This window comes from Cupressus sempervirens, chromosome 11, assembly GCF_028749045.1.
Source record: "Cupressus sempervirens isolate cs-2001-9-10 chromosome 11, ASM2874904v1, whole genome shotgun sequence".
Taxonomy (NCBI): Eukaryota; Viridiplantae; Streptophyta; class Pinopsida; order Cupressales; family Cupressaceae; genus Cupressus; species Cupressus sempervirens.
Window position 1 is genome coordinate 678,377,382 of NC_143128.1, and position 24,000 is coordinate 678,401,381.

General features: G+C 35.5%; 1 protein-coding gene across 12 annotated transcripts in view; it reads left to right on the forward strand.

The window, feature by feature from the left end:
• The first annotated feature begins 4,027 nt into the window (after positions 1 to 4,027).
• The window catches only part of LOC149531540 (uncharacterized), a 62,535-nt gene continuing 42,562 nt past the window's right edge, over positions 4,028 to 24,000 (forward strand). For all 12 annotated transcript variants that reach the window (XR_016358963.1, XR_016358965.1, XR_016358966.1 and 9 more), the window contains exon 1: positions 4,028 to 4,180. The gene's annotated coding sequence lies outside the window, so the exon portion shown is untranslated. The remainder of the gene's footprint in view (positions 4,181 to 24,000) is intronic.

Sequence of the window (24,000 nt, forward strand, 5' to 3'; positions counted from 1 at the left end):
ACAACTCAAAGAATGTCTCTCAATATCATTATTTAATATTTGCTTTAACTTATCATCTCATACCCTCTGAGATTGTCTAAATCAATTGTTATAACTTATTGCTATACTTCAATTATTACAAATCTCAATTTGAGTTGAATTACTTAATACTTGTACTAGCTTTACTTATCATTCATTAATAATTGCTAACCTTAACAATTATTAATAAATAATAATCCCATTAATAATCTCAATACTTAAATCAGATTCATCGTTTATTCAATGGATATCAAATAAATGTTAATATCTCTAGAAGAATAATATATAGTTTTCTCAAATTTCCATTCAATTCTCCTATATTTCTCATTTAAATTCTATTAAACCATTAAATTCATATCATGAAACTTAAAATATTATAAGATGATTAATTTGTTAATATTAAAATTTCATTTAAAATAAATATAATACATATATAATAATTGTTGAATATCATAACACATAAATTAAGGAATGTTTAAATTTAAAAACATCCATATTAAATTTGATTGTTTCAAACCCCTTTTAAACAAAGCGATGGCAATATTAATAAACTGTCGGCACATTCTCGTGCGAGACCTGCGGATCGCAGGTACATTGCGATCGCGCAGGTACTCTGCGATCTTCGCAGTCCTGCCATGTACTGCAGTCGGGGTTAATGGGGATGGGGGGTGCGGTCGGGGTAAAGCCCAGCCACCCCAATAAATATATATATTTAAAAAAAAAAAACTTTTCCAAACAACGTTTGCATTATATGCGAAATTCAGATTTTGTAAATAAAGTTTACTCATTTCGACTTACACGAATATATATACATATATATATATATATATATATATGTATATATATATATATATATATGTGTGTATATACGTACATGTATGTATATATGTGTGTGTGTGTGTGTGTGTGTGTGTGTGTGTGTGTATACATATATACGCAATTTGCTATCAATAATTACTGCATATATACATATAATTATTTATATGCAGATGTATAAAGGAAAAATATATACTCAAATCTAGAGGCTGAAACAAGAATTCTTCCCTTTAAATAATTGTTTTCTAAATATATCCATTAATCCATCCAATAGGTTTAACTATAGATTTGATATCATCTTTCTCAGTTTGATTCTAATTCGAACCCAAACCCGATTTAGATCTAGTTTTCTCTTTAATTGGATCTAGGGTTTTCTAATATTTTCTAATCAACCAACATAATATCTAGATACCAATTCAATTGTAGATTCTAACACAAGAGTATTCAGACACATAAAATAGACATGATAAGGACAGGAAGAGAAATAGTGCAAATAGAGTGTGAGATTATCACGAGTGCACTTGGACACTGATGCTAATCCACCATGCCTCAGAAGTCCATATAAAATCCTTTCCTTCTCCATCATTCACATTCCTTCCAAGATCCAAGCTAACCGAGAATTCCCCAAGTCACTAGAAGTGCTAGAAGAAGCATATAGAAAATATATGAGTATGAAGAAGAATATGAGCTTGTAGCTTGTAACTTCCATTCAGCTTCTCCTTCAGCTTTTCTTTAAGCTTGTGGCTTGTAGCTTCCATTCAACTTCCATTTAAGCTTTCATTTTTGCTTGTCCAAACACACTAGGAGAGCCTCAATTTAAAGGCCTCTAAGAAGCATCTAGAGTGTCTCTAGAAACAACTAGAAGATAAGCATGACAACCAAGCATGGGCCTTCTCCAACCTTCTAGATAAGTCTTAAGGTTGTAGACATCATGTGCTCAAATAAAATGCTAACTTCTAAGTGTAGACAACTTGTGCAAACTTAGAGTGCAAACTTCCGTGTTGTCTACATAACAACTCCCGAGAATTCACAAACTCCTATATGAGCAAATATTAAAATAATACACAATAATTAATATAATATTTAATTTACTCTTTCCAATTTAATTTATTTATTTATTAAATCTCATGCACTAACTCTAATAATTCCATTTTGCAATCTTAATATATTTATATTTTAATCACATGAGATTTAGAATCTTTTAATAATTTTAAATATATTTTCCACTTTTAAATTTCATTTTCCAAAACTTAATTGCTAAAATATTAATTAGCTTTAATAATAATATTATTTAGTCATTTATTAAAAATGAACTCCAAATATATTATTATTAAAATAAATATTGTCACATTCCAAATTTAAACTTTTAACTTCAAATTTAATTATTTTATTTAATTAATTTCTCAATTAATTAAATAAAATAAATATTAAAATACTATTAATTTTCCATTTAATTAAATTTTTTAATTAGGCTTAATTAATAGAAAATACATCAAAGACTCATAAGGTAGAAATACGAAAACTCATCATAGCCAAAATACATACAAAATCAAACCAAAGGTTAATATCACGAATTACGTTATACAACGTATTCAGAAGGTACTCAACTCAGATACTTGTCCTAATTTTCCAATTAGAACAAATGGCTTAAAGGGTTGGGATTTGGACTTGAGAATTTATCTCCCCTCTCTTATCATTGAGATAATGTGATAGGGTACGCTCATCTTGGCAATTCAGGGAAGTCGATACCCGGTACCTGCAACCTGCATAAAAACCATGCATGTACAAGCACAATATATACTTAACTAAACAGGCAATGGTAGGAAGTGGTGCATCGTGTAGATCCTGACTAGCAGGTGACTACGACTCCCTTCCTTACCACATCAGACACACCATACAAAAGAAAACACGCAAAGCAAACACGCACACCATACACATGCAAGTATGGGGTAAGTATTCATAATAAAACACATATGATAATAAATCATCTTACTAATCATCATTAATAACTGCAAACACTGAAAATAATCATCATGCATACATGAAATGTAAAGTCTAAGTGATCTCATCACATAATAAACTGAATCCATAGCACAATATCTAGTAATCTCAAAACAATGCTGTTAACCATCAACATAAAACTAGCTCTTAAAAGAGTTCAGCAATGTTAACAAAATGCCAACTAGGGGCAGGCACTACACCTAGCAATTTTGTCCACATCACATTCTTGATTTTTTTTATAACACCCACTTTTTTAATCTCCTACTTATTATTTAACACTCACAAAGATTTATGTTCCATTTTCCCCATCCACTTGCTATTTTGTTTCTTCTATGTTTTATTTCCTCTTCAATAACCATTTTTGGCTAGCAATGCTTACCATAAATGATTGGTGAAGTCTCAATTAAAAAAATATACCAACTTTGGCTAAGAGAATCTCACAAGAGATCGTTAGCTTGACCTTGAGGCTATCAAGAACCAGATGTTTTTAAATCCGTTCTATTTGTTGCCATTTCTTATTTGACATGAAACTCCCCAAAACCTCACACCCGTAAATAATAATTGTACCCTTAACATACCAAAGAGAGTCTTCTTAGTCTTCTAATATCACATCTTAGCCTCTCCACACCTATTTGGAGAAGGTATGGGGTTTTCCATCCCCACCCCCTTAATTTTTTTGATCTACATGTCACATTGAAAATCAAATCTCAGATATTTCTTCTCATCCACAATTTCCAAAGAGCAACTTTAAAAATTAAATGGAATCTATTATTCTCAAAGATGTTCACTTTCATCCCCTCTTATAACTAAAAAATTGGACACTCTCAAATATTGAACAAATTTGTCTACAACACAATGATAACTTGTAAGTCTCTCATATAAAAGGTCGATAAAAAATGAAAAGCAAAAATACATTAACCTTGTTCAATCACTTAAATTTAATTTATGAACGTAGAGACAGAAAGGAAGAAAATAAAAATATATTAACCTTGTTTAACCACTTAAATTTAATTTATGAATGTAGAAACCCAACAAAAAGGAAGAAATGACATGCTTATATAAGGAAGCTACCCAGCCAACAAGATAAATATTAACTTATTATTTAATATTTAATTAAAATTATATATTCACTGTTTTGTAAATTTCAAAGAATTAATAAATTCTAATATTCAGCCATAGTCAATTCGCTTATATAACTCCAACGTCACTCCCAATGCATTCAGACATTAAATATCAATGTTTTCCTGCAAGAGCAGTTTCGAGCTTTTGATTTGGGCCGATCATCACATTGTTTGAATCGAGTCTACAAACAAACCTTGCCGTGGGAAACGTTTGTGGAAGTTTGGTAAGCGTGACATATTTTTTCTTTTTTCTTTGGAAATGTGTTCTGTTTGCAAATTTTTTTGGTTCAAGGCATTGCAGTTTGATTCGCATATTTGTTCTTGCAGTTTATATCAAGAGGAAAGGAATAAATTTTTTCCGTAATAAATTTATATTTCAATTATTCTTGACCATCTTGAGCTATTCGATTTGAACCTGATTGCAAGCTTATTGTTTTGAACCCTATCCACCTAGTGGATAATTATAGACCAAATTCTTTGGTTTGAACCTGAGCATTCTATGTACATAATATTGTTCCATGTTCTCCATTTTTTCTGTTCCAAAACCTAGGCACATTTGGAGAATTATAGACCACGTTCTGTCTTTTCTTTAATTCAAATATCAGCGCTGAGATAATTCTCTGGTTCTTGTGTGTGATCTTTGCGTCTCATAGATCTCGGCTGATCAGTGAATACCATCATGGTTTGGAGAATTGTAGTGGATGCGATAAAACGATTTTTTTATAGGAAATAGATTTATTGCAAATGTCCGAATGAAAATCCTCGAGGATAGAAAAACAGGGTCGTATACAGTACTGGTTTAACAAAATAGAAATATACATTGTTGTCCAGATATTTGAAAACGTGATTGAAAATATGATGTAAACAGATAGAACGTTCTAATGATAGAGAGACTAACAGACTGTAAAAAGCCATCAACTTTCTTTAATGCCCCAAAGCTCCATAAGTATATTAACAGATCTCACATTATTTGAATTTGCAGCTGTATTGTACATCATATCTTATCATTGATTTGGACAAATAAAGTTTTCAGATCTCGTATACACAGCAATATAAATTTGGAAATTGTATTGTTCAGTGTTAAAATTTCAGATTATGTTTAGCAGATTCTGCACGTAGAAAATTAACCCTAAACACTAGGAAACTTAAAATAGATAGCTCGTGTCTTAACTGCTGATTCTAAGTACTAGGATCTACAATACATCACACGAAAAACAGATGTCACATTATTTGAATTCGCAGCTTTATTTACCAACATATCTTATCTTTGAGTTGGTCAAATAAACTTTTTAGATCTCGTATATTGAGTAATATAAATCTAGAAATTGTATTGTTCAATGTTAAATTTTTAGATTACGGTTTGCAGACTCTGCACATAGAAAATTAAACCCTAAACACTAGGAAACTTAATAACTCATGTCATAACTGCTGATTCTTAGTACTAGGATCTACAGACGCATCACATTGAAGAAAAAACTAGTGAATACATTATTGAATTCATAAACCTGCAACCATCTTCTCATTGAATATGAAAAGGAATACAGTGGAAAAGCTCAAATTAATATCACTCAGATCCCTGCCTTTCTTTTATAGAAGAAGCAGATTAAAAAATAGTAAAAATGAAGTTTAAACTTGGATTTGGTAGTCTGAAATAGAAGGGTAGAAAAAACAAAAAAGCAATGTTCTAAGTTTTGAGCTAGCGCTGTAATGTCCCTTGCATGGGATATTCCCTAATTTTAGTCCTGCAAACAAAATTAATCACTAAAAAATGATATTAGTAATATAAAGTTACATGAAATCATGGTAACATTCAAATCCATAAATAAAAGTGTCATAATATTTAGATCAACAAATCATAACACCATTAGCATTTGAATCAATACACCATGACATCATTAGTATTTAGATCATGACATATTCCTCATAGCCAATCACATTGTGAATTCATTGGAAATGGCAACCTCAAGGCTGGTCTCCTCCTTGATTAATCCCAAGAGCATGGAAGATTGGTTGTCCATTCCACCTCCTTGCCCATGAGCATGGAAGGTTGCCCGATCATTCCATCTTTGGGTGGCATATTTGATAAGAGCTTGAAGGCTGGTCACCCTTTCACCTCTTATGAACTTGGAATGCTTGTTGTCCTTCATATTAGCAGTCAGAGTTTTACTAAGTTTAACTGTAATGACCTGTACCAATAGGCCACTAAACAAAACCCTAAATTTAATACACGGCTAAAGTATATTGCTGAAATAAGGAAATAATAGTGCCAATGTATTCATTCAATGAAAACCAAATATTTTTACAAATGATATGTCAATTTTCAGCACTGAAACATTATGACCTGGCACATTACAGACAACCCTAACTGGCTGTATACAATTGAGAACTTATTACAACTACAAACTGAAATGAGAACCTGGATTGATCAGATACTGGAGACTGACTGCTGAAGATGATATGGTGAAAGTGCAGCTCCACTTGAAACTCCAAATCAGCAATTAAGCACAAGTGAAAGGACTGAAATATCCTTCCCACAACAGCAATAATTTAGGTGATCCCTCACACCCTCAAAATTGCGTACCAATTGAGAGTTTTCGTTTTCAATGGCCAATTGTGACTACTTGCAGAAACCCTAGGCTCCACAACGCACATAAGCAAAAAATCAATAATAAATCTCGATGATAGGCAATGAGCCCTCAATGCCTATTTATTCTTTTTTCCTCGATAGGTCGGCCTCTTTTTTAATTTTTTTCTCCGCTTCTTCCAGCGACCTGTAGAAGATTTTTTTATTTAATATATAAAGTTACCTTGTAATATATATTTTTTTAATTGATAACTTTATAATTAACTCCAAAAAAATGTGACATTACATTAACTACCTCTTTTTGAGAGAATCTTCAGCAATAAATTTACCTCGGTGCTGTTCAATACTTCTGTCAGGTGCATGCATGGGATCCATTGCTGATTCCACCATAGGTTTATAAACTGTTTCTGCAAAATTGGAAGGACTTGCTCCTGTCTTGGAATCCTGCCTTCCCACTAGTCTGGATAAGCAAGTAGCCTGTAAATGCGACTATGTTAACTCCTATAGCCAAAATTTGACCTTAAGGATATTTTTATTTCTGTTTTAAGTATATGGAAGGTTATGGCACATTGGCTCATGTTATATCTTATGCATGTGATTGATGGGATTTTGATATTTGGTTTTTATTATTTAATTATAAACGTATTTCTTAAAAACATGACAAAAGGGAAAGATTCCAAATTTAAATAATTAGAAATGCGTCTCTTTGCAACAACATAGAATAATTTCATGTTGTAACATGAATCAAATTAATCATAATTTTCCTATGCTCAAACCAACCCCCAAAAACTATAAACTAAAGAACAGTATAAATAACCGGGGGGAATAATTAGAATTCTACAAACTTAAATTCTAATAAATACCCTGCATAACTATTCAACCAATGGTTTTGTCACCTCAAAGTTTTCAAGTATTGATATTGAGAACTGGATGTTTGTTTTGGTAGATTCAATATTTCACAACTGGAGGGTATTATTGTGGAAGGGCATGTTTAATTTTTGGTGACTAAAACTAATATATCTACATAGTTCAAAAGAGTACCAGAATTGGAGAATTGATTTTAGGGGGGAAGGGGACAAAGGACCCTGACTTAGGGACAGGAACTGGTGGGGGCTTGGGAGTAGAGCCCCCAACCGGATTGAGGGGCAGCGCCCCTCATGGGGGTTTGAGTATAGTAGATGGGCTTTCATGGGGCAGGATACTTTCATAATTTTATCACTATGGTTTCTTCAACATCCAGTCCTTAATATTTCTAATCAATTTGTCATTCTTTAGAGAAATAGCAGTGAAGTTAAGGGCTAACTGGTCTAAATGACGAGGGCTACACAATTTAATAGCTTTCTTTTGAGTGTTTCAGGTGTAATATTAGACTCTTAAGGTCAGGGTCTAGAGGCCCAATTTTCAAAGGATTCTTATTTTCTAAAATTCGTTTTTGTAAAATGCTAGATTTGTCAAAGAGCTGCAGGTTTATGCAGTGTTCAAGGGAAGTGGTTGAGTTTCATGAGGGTCCTAGGGACATCCTAATGTCCCCTCAATTTCCCAATTATGGGTGACACCCTGAAAATGACATTATTCTTCGAAAGACATCTTGGGGATGTTTCTTTCTGGTGGTGGTTGTGGCATGATGGAGCAGTGTTCCCTGGTTCTTTGCCATCTCAGAGACATCCCTATCTTTGGAAGTGACAATTTCAGAGGGGTACATGTTCTTGTGAAACACTGCATATTTCATGCTTCTCCTAACAGTTCTATGTTTCTAGTTCTCTTTTTAAAGCACAGAACTCAGAAGAAACCTTGAACCATTGATGTTAGCCTCGAATCAAAATACCAGAAATCCCCAGGACTGCGATCTCTGATTTGAATTGTTTATTCTTAGTGTTTTCTCCAAGTTTTTGGGAGGGGAATATGTTTTGCAGACATTGGAAATTTCTTTGGTTTTAGTAATAGTAGGGGATGAGTATCAAAAGAATATATACCAGAATTAATATTTTAATATTAAAATATAAGTAATTAAAAATAAGTGAAAAAAGAAGAAGATGAATTTAATACCCAAGCAGATCAAATGAACAGCCAGTGAACTGTTTCTGAGAGTTGCACAATGAAAATACTAAATAGGGAAGAACAACAAAATTGTGGACAGATAGTGCCTATTATATGCAGAAGAATTACATGTCATGGGCCACTACAAAATTTATAGATCCCAACTTGTTATGCTATCCAATCTGTAATATTCAATGGTTTCAACCTATTTGCTAAAGCTCTCTGGGGTCTGCGCAACTTCCCCAAGACTTTAACAATGATTTCAACAATCTTTACGTATATATCTCCTTCACTTCTATGCTAATGCAGTTGTGGAGGCTCTCTTCCACACTTCTTGTCTCTACTTGAAGCTCCATGATCCCATTATGCTTCAGCTCTTCTGTATGTCTGCTAGTGCTCTGACAGCTTCTAGAATGCTTCTGGCAATTTGCACTTTCTGAACTATGTTGTTTGTTGCTATCAATTACTAGCTTCTGATCAGTTTCTTCATATATCCATTTGCAAGGCATGTACTGGATCCTACTTGGCTTACATGGCAGCATACACCACACATGCTCTACTCTGTGGTTTTGTAGGGTTCATAGTCTGTAATAGATTCATAGATTCTTCAAACTCCTAAACACACACACACAAAGCCACAAACCAGAATGCTCAATGTACACTTAACAAAGTAGATAAATTGTGGAATGCATTAAATAAATTACTGTGCATGCGTTCCTCAGTTACAATATATTAATTGTAGATTATTTCATTGAGGATTAGGTTGTTGAGTGAGGATTATGTGACGTCTAAAAAGAAATAATCAACGATCTTCATTTTCTGCTTCAATAAAATTGGCGTGGAATAGATTCTTTCCAGGGTTTTGTTCACTAATTTTGTTTCACTAGGAGGCACATGAAATATATTTACAATGCATGCCTCAATGAAAGCCTCCTTGGAATAAGGAGACTAAGCAACATGAAATGGGATACACTGAAGTTTCTTGGCCTGGTATTGGTTCAGGTTCAGGTTCAAGGATTCGGTTTGTTGTTTTGGCAAAACTGTTTTGGGGTTGGGTTCATTTTGATTTTGTGCATACACAAGCACATAAAAAAGAAAAAGATATATACCTATTTACAGTTGTAATTATGCTCAAAACGCACCATACACCATCTTATACTATATAATAAACAAGTACACAACATCTATTCAAATATTAGTCAAATTCAAATGCCATTTTATATATTAAATTAAAAAATAGTAATAACAATCAGCCATCACTGATGAATAATCACACTGGTCTTAAAAAATAATGCCATCACTATCCATATTAGATGATGTGGCTGCTGGTAAATTGGAAGAACCACAAAATGTGCCATTTGCGGTAGTACTCTCATGCTCACTAGGTTTGTCATTGTCAACATCAAGTACAACCAAGTGGGAAGTGGAAGCATCCAAGTCAATATGCCCTGACTCAATATCTCACTTGTGTCCTCTTCTTTATAGACATTTGTGTGCAAGGAGCCACAAATTTGAATGCATGTACACCATGTCCTTTGGCTTTTGAATTAGTTATTGCACTTTATTGAGTGTATGGAGTATGTTCTACAATTTTGCATAGATGCAGACGAACTAGCAACTTAAAAAGACAAGAGAGTTAGGAACAAAATTAATAATTTAAACTATAAAAATTGAGATATAAAAAGAACTTAAGAAGAACTTATATATAAAACTTGCAATTTTTTTTTTATCACAAGAGGATGTAGGTGTTGTTGTGACCTTTCCAAATATTGCCTGATAAAAAATGGGACCCCACTTTCTTTTTGGTTTGCTTGGCGTTTTGGGCTTTGTTTTCTTGGTTGCTTTGTTATCAATCTCCTATGCCTTCTTGTTAGTGATCTTCGTGAATGTGTAGCACCATAAGTATGAAATTTTAAAAAGAGATCAAATATGCCATATGTGCTTAGGGCCTGTTTGGTTGCTGGAATATGATTTAGGAATTTGAATTTGAAATCCTTGATTTGGGATTCTAGAACTTGAAATCCAGATTATGGTATCCGGAATTTATTGTGGGACTGTTCAGTTCAAACCCAAAAATATTTGATATTCAAAATTTGTTATTCCAAACCTTGTTTAGTTCAAAATACAGATATATGGTTCAAAAAATGAATATAAAAGTTACAGTGAGAGAGGCGGTTTGTATCTCCGATTTGTTCATGGTGATTCCGACTCCACACATGCCGAAAATGCTGACGATCATTGCAAAATAACAATTCAAGAAAAAGTTAACAAACATAGATATGAAATGAAAGAAATTAGATTCGTGCGGTAGTAGTTATTCTATTTAATCCAAACATATGAGCAGGTGCAACAATAGCAGAATTGTTTTCCCCAATTTTAAAAAATTGTATTCATATGAATTTCTTGAAAAGACTCACTCTCTCGGTTACAACTAGAGGTACCCGATGTAGATGCAGGTGTTGCTCTTCCTTGAAAAGCCTCATTCTGCAAGTCAATACAACTGGTGGTTATATCTAAATTAGAGGCCACATAACTGGATGAAAACTAATCAAGACAGCATGAAAACGATGTTGATGGAGAGGGGACGGATGAAGAGGGCACCATTCTTTGAGAAGTTGTTGTAGAAGTAGATGCCATGGGATTACATTTCAATTCAACCTGCACTCTCGTAACCCTCTCATGTTTACAGAAATTAATTTCTTAAATCATTCCTCGGGACCTGCTGAAAACCTTCCATGGAGTCACTGTCGTAACTCATCTACCATTTGGTAACTGACAATTTGGAAGCAAAATCGCAGTCACCAAATTGACAAATTAGAAGCAAAATTGCAGTAACCAAATTGACAAATTAGATGGATTGAATTGAGAGAGGTGGCTGGTATGTCTGTAGCTGGGCAAAAATGGGCATCCAGATGTCAAACCCAATTAAATTTCACTTTATTTGGTCCTCATTTTCAAAAAATGGGATTTAAAACGTGGATTCCAAATAGCAAGTATTTTGAGGGGAGATGGAATTCTCGTTTTGGGGTCAAATGGGGATACCGAATCGACATTTTCCTGAATTCCAATTCCCATTTGCAGACCCAAACAGTGGATTAGGAATTTCTGAGAATTCCAAATTCTAATTCCTACTCAAATCCACACTCCAAACAAACCCTTAAAGAAGAGAATGTTATTTGCCCTAAATTCTAGCATTGAAAAGAAATCACAAGGCATTGGAAAGATTTCAAAATAAATAGAAAATTACCTCCAAGAGCGTCAATGCTTCAAGATGACGGTCTACCCCCATGTGGATTGCGGTAAAGCTCAAAATTTTCTCTTCATGTGCCCTCACTGGTGTTGGTTTAGGTTGCCAAGGAGAATTTGAAAAAAACAAAATTCTCTACTTAGTTACTAGATTCGCATATTAGTCCCCAGATTTGGATTTGCACATGGATCCGTGAGGATTCGGGCAGGGTCCGCGATCCTGCCTGTGGATCTGTTAGGATCTGCGGCCCAAGGATCCTAATGGATCCACAGGTAGAATCAAGGATCGTGCTTGGATCCTCCAGGATCCAAGCATGAATCCTGAGGACCTAGCATGAATTTGTGGCAATACAAGGCACAAAAACATAAAATCATGAATGTGAATGTTCTGATTTTCTTTATAATCATGAAAATAGATCAATTATCAACTATACTAGATTCATAGATACATACTAGAATCATAGATTCATACTATGAAATGATTTCTCTTAGTTTTTAGTGTATATATATATATATACACACACACGAATCCTCCATGGATCATTATCAGAAAAAAGAAAAAATCCCGAATCCACTGGTCCGATCCATGTACACTAATCAGATTTGTTTCACGAATCGGCAACTAAGTTTCTCTACCCATATTACAATACACACATCAATAGGTCAAGACCTCCACTGTCGGATTTTCATGGGATTCCAACTCAAGGAATTCAAATTGGTTTTCAATATTATCAAAGTTATTATGGAAATTCATATAGGCCATAATTCAATCCTTTATTTTCTGGTATGGCTAATGAAGTGGGAAGCACATGAAGTCTGAGATCTGGCCCACAATCTCAAGGCCTTGCAGACCAAGCTAGACGTTCTGAATTGGGGAAAGAATGTGAAGATTGGCCTTTAAGACCTCAAATCACAGAGTCTCTAACTGGTCGGGTAATAAGCTCTTTGGCATGGTTGTTATTCAAAATATTAACTATATTACATTGAAGGAACATGATGAAATATTAGAAAAATCAGAGCCTTCAAGTGATAGTGATCTTGAAATTGTAATTGATCTTTGTGAGACTAAACAAAAGTAAGGAGGATTTTCAAGAAAAAAGGGGTCTCATAATAAATGTTTTCAAAGTAATATTTCTAATTTAAAATATGAACACAGACGATGGAAGACTTCTATATTAAAAAATAGTTTGGTTATGGATTAAAACATCCTTGACTGGTCATTCAATAGTTTGAAATCCAATGGATGTCACTATTTTAATGTGTGGATAATGGGCAACACTTGACAAGCTCATCCAAATGCTAATTGCCTAGATGACAGGAACTTGTTTGAAAATTCTGAAACTTATCACTCATATCTATATGTGTCGATCAATGCAAATTCTACATATGCAAGGAGAGTGCTTTGAATTCGAAAATCCATCAAAGGGGGTCTAAATGTGCCTAGAGCGCAAAGTTCATAAGGGAATGGTTTGAAAGGGCAATACAAAGATGCTGGTCAATATGCACTTTGAGTGCAAATTCATGTACCTGTGAAGAGATTGTAAGGTTCAAAATCCTCCATACACCCTCATAGTTGCTTGACACCATTTCAATAAAGTCAAGGAAATGTTTAAAGAAAGAAAATCTACTATTGAGGCCAAAACATGCTTACAGTGCGAATAAGGAATTGTGGCAGAGAGAGGGAATCTATTGGCAAGCTTCAAATGCACCTTGAGCCATATTACATGTGTAGAAGAGATTTTCTAAAGTTTTATAAACCCTCACACTTGCAGATATACACTCATAGTGCAAGTTATACATGAACATAGAAACATTTTGAAAAATAAAGTCCCTCACACTAGCAAATATGCGCTCACTAGTGCTAATATATGCATGTCTATTTTTTTAATGAAATTTGAAATCTGTCACTAAGGTTAATATGCGTTAGAGGAGCGTGCGGGCCATTGATGATGGAATTCCTAGATGTGCACTTGAGATAATGTGGCAAGGAGATAAAGTTGAAGATGAATGAATGGAAAATTGAAAGTCTTAATTCCAAGAAACATTAAATTCCATGCCCATGGGGAAAATGGAACAAGGTAGATATAAGTTGTTTGAAGGTGCAAACTTCCTACACTAAAAACATTGGAAATGTTAGACTTCGGTTACATCTTATAAAATTCCGTGCCAGTCAAAAATAAATTAAGGGCTTGTTTGGTTGCAAGAATTGCAAAATACTGGATCCTGCCATACTGGGATTAGCTTAATTCTAAAATTTGCAAATCCGAAAAATAGTTTTTGGAATCTGACATGGGCCCGTATGGTTCACCTAGAAGATGAGTGGGAAGATAGATTTTCTCTGTTTGGTTTCTAGAATTGGAATTGGAATAAGATAGTGAATTTGAGAAGTCCATCAATGGTGAATTAGAGTTTCTGGTGGAAAAGATCAGGAAATAGATATATGCAACAAAAATTATCATTTGGGTTTTGTTTGTTGGGGGAAAGATATTGTGCAATGAGGTGTCTGAGGGAAACACGAGCAACAATTATTTCATTGCAATTTCACAAGAATCCATACATATGCTTCTTGCCTTAGTAGACTTTCGTGGCAGGTACTAGCTGGGAGCCGAAATTGTGGGTGCTCGATCTCTACGAAACTCTCTGATCTCATGTTGGTCATCGAGGCCACATTTTGTGTAATAACCCTGTCTGGTTATAACTAAATCATGCATCTGTTTCTTTCACATTTTGATGGTTTCCACCATAACTGAAAATTCTGACATGTAAGGCCATTGTTTCTTGTTCCCATTATTTAAAACTTTTCGTCCCGGTTCCAATGAGCTATGATACTGAGGTGACCAACAAAGAACACCAACAAAAATAACAACCTTAGTGTATTTAGATGAATAATAATAATTCACCCATCTTGCAAAAACAACTAAAGAAGCATTAGAATCGAAATCTGATAACTTTAAAGTGATCCTGATGGGGTGACTGTAAATAGATGCTCCCTCTAAGATTCTTGGAGTCCAAACCGGAAGCCCAAAATAAAAATCGAGAGCATCACTCAACTCCTCTAACTCAACTGAGCTCATTGGAATGAATAGTTTGACTTATTATAAATAATAAGTCCCTCAAATGGAGCCAAAACACGCCATAGGCTGTTGGAAAGCCTATAACCACATAACTGAGACACTCAGACACTCAAATCCTATTGCTAGCTCACGAGGGTCGCAAAGGTGAACTGACCTAGCCAACTACAGGAACCTGCTAAAAAAAGGGACATTACAGTCCTCCCTCCCTAAGATTGCTTGTCCCCAAGCAATCCTAGAGCAAAATGGACATCACAATCTACCTGGATCCCAAAGGTAGAATTGCGTATTGTCCCTAATGTGTACAAGCAACTCCTGTAGCACCAACACCCAAATAACATACATCAACATCGAAATCATCTGAAAACTGACCTGAGGCGCTGATGTAGGCAACAAGTCATCGAAATTCAACCCAGTTGAAATACCAACCCTGTCCACACTTGAGTCCTCATCAAACTGATACTCACACCCAACTATATTGTGGCGATGGTAACAACCATAGGTACCTGAAACACTACCACTAGCTCCAAACTCTACCAAACTGTCCTGGGTGTGGAGATACTGCAAGGGGTCTAATTTGCAACTATCAATCCCATCTGCAAAAGATGGTGCTAACAACCCATCCCATAATGGATGGTATGAGACTGGAGCCAACCCACATTGACATGAAACCAAATCCTCTACTTGTGGGTCAAAATTAAAGTGATGAGCACTCCTCATAGTGTAATGTCGATAAAAACTCCCAATCTTTGTCAAGGGCTCATCAGTATCAGTCTGGGAATCAGAAGATGGCTCCAATCTCTGACTCTGAACTACTAGTCGGGTAGGATCTTGGGCAATCCTCTCAGCAAACCCAACCTCGAAATCCCTGTGGGAAAGCATAGTAGATAGTCTCTACAGTCTTTCCCACCAACCTTTGAATGATACAAGAGCCTCGGATGAGAGTACCCTCAAACACTTTGTATGAATCCTCCTGCACATCCGAACTCTCCAAAAGATACTCCATGAAAGACTATGTGCAGTAGAAATTATATGTGGAAGCATCAACCTGCTCCCCTCCGACCCATAGCTGATCCCACTGATGTGGCACTACCATCTGTCCAATGTTACTAGCTGTATGAAATGAAGATATAGATCAGCTTCCGGTAGAAGGAAGCAAATCACCATGAGAGCTTGTCTCCCCTGATGCTCTCACCTCCTCTGTACCTACTACACCCATACATTGGAGAGATGTGTTGGCCACATCATCACATCCCTCATTCCCAACCGTGGAAGCAAACTCACCACCAACCACAATATGTAACTGAATAGGGTTTGGGGCTGGTGTCGACTGTACCTGCTCCAACTCCACGATAACCTCATCCAACTGTGACTGTGACTCTTGAGCCAACTGTGTATACTGAAGAGAGTCCACAATCACCTCAAGCTCCTGGGTAAGCTCAGCTACCTCCTCCTCTTTCCCTAACAATGTCTCATAACAGGTGCTAGCCCACTCCAGAAGGTAATCCTTGTGAGCAACTAGCTGAGAGTAATTATGCTTCAAGATCCTGATAGCCTCTTGAAGCATATGAACCTTTGCTAGGGAAGGACTACTATCACCGTGCTCATTTAGCATAGGAGCATCTCAACCAAATGTAGCTAGCATCTGACGAATAGCATCATAATGCTCAAGAGTTGAAGAAATGTCACCATCACTCACCTTTAGCTGACAAGTCACATGATGCATCTATAACCCCTGCCTCCTATGCAAGCTCTCTGTCTCACTAATCGCACTATGATAGGAAACCGAATCAAAATTCCCCTCCACAAGATCACTCACTGCATCTGTGCTATTGACCTTGCACAAATTTGCATTCGAGATACAAGTACTATGTACCTCAATTAACTCCTCATTTGAAGAAATGAAAGCCCTTACAATATCAATATCCCTACATGTCTCAGCTTCCACCTCAAAGGATGGATCTTGTAAACATGGATCCTGGGACCCAACCAAAACCTCCTCGGATTTATCAACTGATACTTGGCAAGGGATATCATACCCAGTGCAACTCATCAGATGTATCATCAAATGTATCATCAGATGTCTCCATACTATCTGCATCCACATCTCCTAATAAAGCCTCGACTACTAACACCTGACTCTTCACACATGACTCAACGTCAACCTGTGAATCAATAATGTTAGAGTACGAACCCACATCTACTGACTCCGTTGTCATTTGAGTCACCAACATCAAAGCTGGGTGACTCCATACATGAATTGTCCCATTTGAGGAAGCAGCTGCCTCCTGCACTGGAGCAACACTATGACAACTCACATACAAATCTCCAATAATAATCCCCTCCTCGAAAGAGTGTGAAGTATCAGTAGTAACAACTGCATCAACTGTCTCTACACTAACTGCAACAACAACTCTAGGAGCCTCAACCTATTGAAGCTCAGTGCCGCTATTCTCTGCTACTGACACAACCACGTCCCTATGAAATAAGTCCATCATCAACACTGTGGATAGGACTAGCAGGTGTCGTACTAAATAGAGGTCCATCTGCATCATGGACACCTGTTGGGGAAAACTCACGCCTCCTTCCTGTCGACCTTCTAAAGGCGGAAACCATATATCTCACGGCTTTCTCAACCGTCTCAAGATTTGACAAGCTCTCTGCCAACCTCTGTTGATGAAGCTTAAGTTTCTCCATACGCTCTCTCAAGGCATTTAATTTTCTGCTATCTTCCTCACTACTCCGCCAACTCCTGGAACTAGTAGGCCTCATGTATCTATCCATAGTTGGAAATAACAAGAGTGCTGATCACTCCAATCACAACAACAGTCTGAAATAAATAATATTTTCCTCCCCCACAGGATGACAGGATACCGCTCTGATACCATTGTAATAACCCTGTCTGGTTATAGGTAAATCAAGCATCAGTTTCTTTCACATTTCGATGGTTTGACATTTTGTCAAACACTTGACAAATAGCCCAATTACCACTGAATCTATGATGTATTAAATTTTCAAACACAATATCAAGATGTACAGCAAACTGATCACAAATTTACTTAATTTTGGCCTTATAAGTTTTGCATAAATAAATATCAAACGCCAATAAACAATTCTGAAATGATTTACACCAGCCTCTGAATTCATTCATCAACAAACCATGTAGCAATATAATGAAAAGGGAATTTAATTGTTGGCTGATTGTAAATCAGAATTTGAAACCAGCCTGTTTACTTACAAACTATGTAATATAAATTAAATTTTACAAATTAAGAACTTGGTCTTTGCCATAGAATGTAATTGCAAAGTCAAACTGAAAGCCGCTTAGTCCATTTTCAATCTGGTGTTCACAATCTACCCTTGCAAATGCTGCCCAAAACAAACTCCAATCTGCAGTCTAAACCTTGGTCCGGCAACAGAGAAATTATAATATTCAATTGTATAAATGCTCCTCAGTTGCAGTTAATATAGAAAGAGCTGTGGATTCTTAGAATTAAATCTACAATACTTCAGCTGTAGATCCTAAACCCTTATACTTCAGCAAGGGCACAAACTTCATACTCAGAAATGTCACAAAGAAAACAAGAGCAGAATAAGATAATCAAATAATTGGATGCTTTACTCATCAAATGGGCTCATATTTATAATTTCCAAATGGCACAAAATTTCCCAAATGGCACAAAATTTCCCAAATGAACTTCACTTAAGAAGCGTCCCACACAAAACATTAAGATATAATAAAGTGCCATTATAATCTGATTTATTAATTGCTTTTGGCTTCGAAAATGACCTTTTCCACCATAACTTAAATTTCTGACACGTAAGGGCACTGTTTCTTGTTCCCACGATTTAAAACTTTTCGTCCCGGTTCCAACGAGCTATGATACTGAGGTGACCAACAAACAATACCAACAAAAATAGCAACCTTAGCATATTTAGATGAATAACAATAACAATTCACCCGTCTTGCAAAAACAACTAAAGAAGCATCAAAATCAAAATCGGACAACACCAAAGTGATCCTGGTGATGAAAGAAGAATGAACCTGATTGGGTGACTTACTATAAATAGACGCTCCCTCCAAGATTCTTGGAGCCCATACCGGAAGGCCGAAATAAAAATCGAGAGCATCACCCAACTCCTCTAACTCAACTAAGCTCATCAGAATGAACAATTTGACTTACTATAAATAGTAAGTCCCTCAAATGGAGCCAAAACACACCATAGGCTGTTGGAAAGCCTATAACTACATAATTGAGACCCCCAAATCCTACTGCTAGCTCACGAGGGTCTCAATGGTGAATTGACCTAGCCAACTGCAGGAACCTACTAAAAAAGGGGACATTACATTTTGTGGGGAGATTTGTGAACAAACTGAAAGGATTCTGCCCCAACTCAGTGAGGCGACCCATAAAATGTTGCTTTTTTGAAGATTGTTGTGAAGGACAAATCAAAGGCCCTCATTGCGGGGAACACCGTTTATCCTGTGACCAAATACATGATGAATTATCTAACTTTTTGTGCAATTACAGGGAATCTTTGGTAACATAATGGCAGACGTGCCTGACAAGTTGCCCGTTACTCTGCCAGAATGTGGCTCCAAGACATGGCTAATGTGGGCAATTGATTCCAATCGTGGATCAAATTTGGTTTAGGAAAAGGTGGAATTGGAAGTGGTTTTCCAATTCCATCTTTTGAGAGGGGAGATTGGTATGCCCATTTTGGGCTAACATTAGAATTTGCAAATCCTTGTTCTATTTTACAAACAAACAACAAATTTGGGAATTCAAGTATTTGCATTTCCGAATTCCACCTCAATGATTTCACAACGAGAGATATTCGATTTAAAAAAATTGTGAAAGTGACAAAATGGATTTAACTGGGTGTGTGAAAAGGTTCAAGTCAAGGTGAAGAACAAATTGATATTGGATTTTTACCTTTCGAATGATTTTGGAAAATAATAAAATATTGGAATTTTCGCTAATATTTAATTAAGATGTTGGAAATAATGTAATTGCTTAAATATTTAATTTCCAACCCATTCATAAAACTTGTTAATGAAGATAAATGCTCAGAATAACATTTTTTGAGAATTTTGGGAACATAAAGACAAATGACGATGTTTGTAAGAGAATCTTCTTCAGAATAGAAACTTGGAAGAAAATTAAATGCAACTGCCTAAAATTGACTCACAACTAGTTCAACAACTTCAGGGATTGAATCTCTATATAAGAGAGACATCCTCATTTTATTTTCACAAAGGAAGTTAGAGAGCCAAGAACAAGAAGTGAGGATTCTAAGGAATTTGTGAAGTTCTCAAAGAAACGTGAAAATTCCTAGAGGGAAAGAATCTTGGAGAGAAAATCTTTTTCTAGATAGAGGTGAAGTTGTATTGAACTACAAGTCAAGAAAAGAGGTTGTGAAGTTTAGGGGAAGGTATTTTTTGTACAATAAGTTTGAAAATTGAGGAAGAGGCATGGATTATGTGAGGAATGAGAAAATTTCTTTCTAGAGTAGAGATTCTATGGGAGTTTTTCAAAATTCTCTTTTCTAAAGTAGAATTTGCAAGTAAAGGGATTGAATGTTCTTTTTATTGCTTGCATGTTCTTATGTTTATTTGTTTTGTTTTGTAGGAAGGAGGAATGCCAAACTTAGAGGAGCAAGTTGATCTAGATCAGTCTCGATCAAGAGCGAGCAAAGGGGATTCTATCCGTAGTCAAACATTGTTTCGAAGTGGAAAAATGTTGGCAACACAAATCTTCGAGGTCTTGACATATGTGAATTCAATAGAAAAAAGAACACAATTGAACATACTTAGCTATTCAGATTGTCAAAAGTGGGATCATAGCTATAGCTGGATTCCTTCTAACCTTCCTGTATGTAGATTTGATTGTAGAGTGCTTGAGGCATTACTGTAAAGTTTATTTCCAGGTTTGATTGATTGCAGAATATTGTTGCAGGTACAAACAATAACACCAATGTTTTGAATCGCTTCTAGAATTTGCAAACGTTAGTGCAGTAATAATAGAAATGAAGTATTATCAAACTCAAAATTATCTTCAATCCTTTTGGAGTGCTTGCATTAATAGATTTCAATGCCAAGATTACATTGGGCAGATTGGATATATATCAACGGAAGGGGTGTGGGGATAAATGGCCATGTCTCCAATTGGAGACATGGACATTCGTTCTTACACTCATTCATTGTTAACTAATACTCATGATTAGTTACTACCATAAACATAGTGATTAAATGTATAACCAATCATTACATCTGTGGCCCAATATGATCAATCAAGATCTAAACATCAAAGGAACAAAAAATAATCTCGATCATGCTTTAATGATCTCGGAACATATATATATCTCATTGGTTTCAGACTGTGGAAGATACAACAGCATGTACATATATATACATACGTATGTGCTTATCACAGTAATGCCAAACCGAAGCTACATGCATTAACACTCCCTCTTAGCTAGGGAAGACAAAGTGCATATATATAAGTTATTCTTTATATGAAAAGTAATATCCTCAAGATATATATAAGAAAATCAAGACTCATGATATTCTTTCTAGTTATGGTGTATATACAAATATCAAGTCACATGATATCTACCATAAAAGATCATGGTACATCCATAGATATTAAGTCACATAATATCTACCATGAATTTGAACATATTGATCTTCAACAGACATCAAGTCACATGATATCCATCAACATGCTCTTTTAACTATCATGATTTTTCCTTGAATATTAAGTCACATGATATTCATCATGAGAGTATTGTAATAATTATAAAGTCATCACCTTATATTATTCGAATCAATATTTCATTGTAGAAGATTATTACCTTAAATAATGAACATAGGGTAGGCCCATGAGTCATAGAGTCACACATATGACAAAAGAGTTTACACTTTAAACATCTTTATTTAAATAATACAAATTTACAAAGTTGAGACTTAATCTCATAAACTTACATTTCAATCAAGCCAAGTTTCTTTCTAAAATGATCAACCTTCACTTTAGGGAGAGCCTTGGTGAGGATGTTAGCTGTTTGATCACTTGTATTAATATATTCTAATTGAATAGCTCTTCTTTCCACCATTTCTCTTATGTAGTGGTAAGGAATTTCTATATGCTTAGATCTATCATGAAATACCAAATTCATAGATAACTTGATGCAACTTTGGTTATCACAATGAATAGTGGTAGGTTTCATAGGTTCACCAAACAAGTTAGAAAACAACTTCCCAAGCCACACTGCTTCTCTAGCTTCCATAGCTGCTGCAATATACTCTGCCTCAGTAGAACTTTGAGCAACATAAGTTTTCTTTTTGTAGATCCAAGAAATCATGGCTGATCCTAACTGAAACAACATCTTGATGTGCTTTTCGGGTCTTTTACACTTTCGGCCCAATTGGAATCAATATATCCATGTAACTCCAAGTTGGTATTCTCATATTTAAGTTCATACCCAATAGTACCTTGGAGATACCTCAATATATGCTTCAAATCAACAAGATGAATCTCACGAAGTTCACACATGAATTGACTCAATGCATTCATTGCATAGCAGATATCAGGTCGAGTATTTACAAGATACATCATGGACCCAATTATCTGTTTGTATAAGGTGGGATCAACTAGTTTGGATCCAACACTTGCTTCCTTTAGCTTGTGAAGGTTGGTTTCCATAGGTATAGACATAGGTCGTCATTCCCACATTTCAGATCTTTTCAAAATATCAATAGTATACTTCTTTTGATGTAGAAAGATATTGCCAAACTTTTGACAGACTTCCAAACCAAGAAAGTAATGAAGAATTTCTAAATCCTTCATTTCGAATTCAGAAGCCAAATCTTTCTTACACTGATTAATGAGATCTTCCCCTATATTCAGAAGATCATCAATATAAAGAATTAGAATTAGCATATCACTTTTAGTTACCTTGAAGTAGAGATTTGGATCAGCCACGTTCTTGGTGAATCCAAGACTTAAAAGGTATTTGTCAATCCTTTCATACCAGGCCCGAGGAGCTTGTTTGAGTCCATATAGAGCCCTCTTCAATTAACAGACATAAGAGGCAGCATCATGAGTTACAAACCCTTTTGGTTGTTCCAGATATACTTCTTTCTCTATTTTTCCATTAAGAAAAGTGGTTTTTACATCCATTCGATGGATTTTTCCAACCTATGGTTGCTGCAGTGGTTATTATAGCTCTAACAGAAGTGCACCTGGCAACTAGTGCAAAGGTTTCTTCAAAGTCAATTTCTTCCTTTTGAGAAAAACCTCTAGCCACAAAATGAGCTTTATGTTTTTCAATGCTACCATCTGCAACATTCTTAACTTTGAAGAGCCATTTTGAAGACACCACAAATTCTTCCTTAGGTCTCGAAACTATGTCCCAAGCATCATTTTTTAGTATAGACTGGTATTCTTTCACCATGGCGTCTTTCCAAGATTGATGTTTAAATGCTTCAAAAGTACTAGGAGGTTCAAGATTTGAGCTCTTACACAAGAAAACATTATATGTCAATTTTCTAGGTCTCTTGCTTTCTCGGAAGGTTCTTGAAGGAGCTACGAATCCATCTCCTTCTTGTATTATTTTTCTTGCCCAAAGTGGCCTTTTAGAGTGATCAAGACTCTCTTCTTGAGTCTCTGGAAGGATGTCAGTTTTAGTTGAAGTCTCTTTAGGGAACTCCCTCTGAATCGCAGGAGCAAGAGTCTCTTCTGGAGATACAATTAATGTATCTAGTTCATTGGAGGTTTTGGCTCTTTTGAAAGCAATGTCCTCCTCAAAGATGACATCTCTGCTTGGTTCTATTTGTTTCTGTCCAGGTATGTAGACTCTGTATCCTTATACTATTTCACTAAGACCAATGAGAATACCCTATCTTCCAGAAGGTTCTAACTTAGTCCTCCTCTCCTTAGGTACATGAACATATATAGGACATCCAAATGTCCTTAGGTGATTGATGTCAGGTTTCTTTCTAGAAAATGCTTCTTCAGGAGTCTTATTGTCCAAATGTGAGCGAAGACATCTATTCTGAATATAGACTACTATGTTGGATGCTTCAACCCAGAAGGACATACTC